This window comes from Gouania willdenowi, unplaced genomic scaffold, assembly GCF_900634775.1.
Source record: "Gouania willdenowi unplaced genomic scaffold, fGouWil2.1 scaffold_434_arrow_ctg1, whole genome shotgun sequence".
NCBI lineage: Eukaryota > Metazoa > Chordata > Actinopteri > Blenniiformes > Gobiesocidae > Gouania > Gouania willdenowi.
In genome coordinates this window covers 292,150-295,458 of record NW_021145195.1, presented here as the reverse complement: position 1 = coordinate 295,458, position 3,309 = coordinate 292,150, and the positions used below count along the sequence as shown (strand labels likewise).

At 33.8% G+C, this 3,309-nt stretch overlaps 1 pseudogene; it reads left to right on the top strand.

Annotated features, from left to right (window-relative positions):
• The first annotated feature begins 1,767 nt into the window (after positions 1 to 1,767).
• On the top strand, positions 1,768 to 2,688 carry LOC114460408 (olfactory receptor 11A1-like; annotated as a pseudogene).
• The last annotated feature ends 621 nt before the right edge of the window (positions 2,689 to 3,309 follow it).

Below are 3,309 nucleotides of genomic sequence, written 5' to 3'. Positions count from 1 at the left end.
AAAGCTAAAAAATGTAAAGAGCAACATTTACTCTTAAATTTATTGTTTGAAAAAAGAACCAAAAAAGTCTATAGCTCTAATAGATGCTGAATTCTTTCTAACCCATCAATTACTGCAGTAAGTCTGTTTTTTTCTGTGTAACAGGTTGTTGCTAGGAACCCTAGATTCATAACATCAATGGTTCTGTCTGTCCTGTCTGTGTTTATTTCACTATAGCTATAATAATCTGCTAACAATATATTATTTCTTACATGTTCATGCACCGCTGCCTCCACCAGCACCGTTCCAAGATGGCGGCGCTGTAGACGTGTCCCTCTACAGTCGATGTGGCGTCTACGTATATAATGTCTATACATATTTGTACTCGGGGGTATTTTATTTTAAGATATGTGTAGAAGAAATCTAAAATAGCCACTTGTCAACCACTTACTAAATACAATTATGTGATTAGAATCTGGTAGGTTGATCTTTATTAACATTAAAATGCTGTGAACATTCCTACTAGGGCTGGGCAATATCGACCAAAACTTTTATCTCAATATTTTTTCTCAAAATGGTGACATGATATAAATCTAGATCATTTTATTTCGAATGAAGTCTGACAAGAAAGATAATTCTGGGTTAAATTTGCTGATCCAAAATGCTAAACAGGCTCATTTACTAACAAACAGCTGCTCAATATGTGCAACATTTGTTTTTTCTCCTGTAAGGGACAGCATGTGTGAGTGATATGTAATCTGTAATATGGCTTGTTATGGGGAAGCTCTGAGTTAGGACTCTGTTCTGAGAAGTAAAAGCAGTGACTCTTAAAACTAGTATTTTGATACAAAATAAACTATTATATATAACAGAAAACTCGATACATTTTAAATCTCGATATATCTCCCAGCCCTAATTCCTAAATTATAAAACAGCCTAAATTAAAACATAAATGGATATATTAAGCACGTGTTTATTTAATATACTTACAGTTCATATACAAGTCAACACGTTGCATATTTACTGTTAATTTCCAAATGCTTGTTTTTAAGTTAGACATGTACATTTTATTTTCATAACATATTTTATTTTAATTTTTCATCCTCACTCATGTGGTTTCTGGTATTCACTAATGACTTATTAGACACATTTATTACAGACTTTACATCCTTTAACACTTTGTGAAAGCAGTGTATATTTGTGGAGCTTGTGATTGGCTGATTTTTCATGGTGACGTACGCCATTCCTTCCCCCGTGGTAGATGCTAGAATCTCAGTTAATAACGATGTCACATATGAAAACACAATAGTTATCACTCTACACATTTCACAACAAAGCTCAATGTCCCTGACGTCCCACCTTCAAACAAAACCTAATTTGGCCATTCATGAAAAATCTACTTAACCTCCCACTTTTCTATAGCAATACATACTTCCTATAGGCACTGCACTAGAAATACTTCAAAATATTATCAAAAAACCTACAATGAAATAAGTGCCGGTCAAAATCTGGGAGGTGCCGGATCTTGCTGCTGCAAGATTTGGTCCAAATGAAGTTCTGCCTTTCTTTAACCTTGTAAGTTGTTACTGAGGTTAATGAGATCCTTGGAGAGAAAGGAAATGCTATATAACAACTTTGCTCCAACTTAATCCCTCTGTCTGACCGACATAGATGATGAGAACCTGAGGTCATTTGGAGGACTGGTATGTCAGGTGTTGCACTTTAAACCTAATCATTTGTTCTTGTTACAGGTCAAGAGACAAATCTGTGATTCGTCACAATTGTGAGATGGGTGAGGAATTCAATGAGACATATATAACACTTGGGGGCTTTGAAGGCATGGAAAACTATAGATATCTTTATTTTATCCTTGTGTTGACGCTGTGCATTTAATCAATTTACAGTAATGCTATTATCGTGGATATTATCTGGGAACATCAAAACCTTCATGAGTCTATGTACATTTTCATTGCAGCTTCATCAGTAAACTCACTTTTAGTCAGTATAAACATTTACCCAAAACTTCTGATTGATTTTCTATCTGAGAAACAAACTGTATCCTATTCAGTCTGCCTTCTTCAGTACTTCCTATGTTACTGTTTAGGTATTGTAGACTTATTACTATTGGCAGCCATGGCCTTTGACAGGTATGTGTCCATATGTAAGCCTCTGGTATATCCAAACATCATGACTAACAGGACTGTGGTTGTTGTACTAGTTTTTGCCTGGTTTGTGCCTGCTTCTCAAATGTCAGTGTCCACTGTGTTGAGTGCCAAGCAGAAAGTCTGTCATTTTGTTATAAAAGGATTTTTCTGTACCAACTCTATCTTTAAGCTACACTGTGTGAACTCAAAAGTGATATCAGTATTTGGTTTGGTGTCTTGCATGTTTATATTGGGTATTTGTCCTGTGTTTTTTGTTTTATTCACATATGCTAGAATACTTTTCATTGTCTACAAAAGCAGTAACGATGTGAGACAAAAAGCTGCAGAGACGTGTTTACCTCATCTGCTGGTTTTATTGTGTTTTACTGCTTTAGGTACATATGATGTCGTTTTCGCTTGATTCGACAACAACTTTCCCAAAATTGTGCACTTAATCATGACTTTACAGGTTGTTTTATATAATCCTCTCTTTAATCCAATTATTTATGGTTTCAAAATGAAAGAAATATTTAAACGCCTTAAGAAGTTGTTTGGTTGTACATAACAAAGGTGAAATAGTTACATTTCTATTGAACAAATATTTATACAATACTTTTTTCCTATCTTTTTCTTATTAGTGTTCATCACATGTACAAATAAATCAATTTCACTGATAATTTACTATATACAGTACGTGTCATAGTCATTCCTATGCATAGGACCACAGGTTAGACACACACACACACATTTAGCTCACTTTCCTCAAATTTTTCAATTTTGCTTTCATTTGAGACAAATTCATGTAATACTGCAAGTTCTATATCATTGGTAAAAATGTGTAAACATGAAAAATCAATCTAAATGTTAAATCCAAATGTTAAATCTAAATGTTAAATCGGTCGCTACCCCGTGTGAAATGTGGGTTTTAGATTCAGATTTAACATTAGGATTTAATATTTACATTCAGATTTAATATTTACATTTAGATTAGTTTTCATCAGTACACTTTTTTAATAATGATATAGAACATGCTGTTTTTCATGAATTTGTCTCAAAAAAAAGAAAAAAATTGCTAAATGTGAGGGAAGTCAGCTAAATGTTCAAAATATGTTTTTTATGAAAAAGTGATCGAGTCTTTACATTCGGCACCCCATACCTAACTGGGGTGAATAGTTGGATGTGTGGA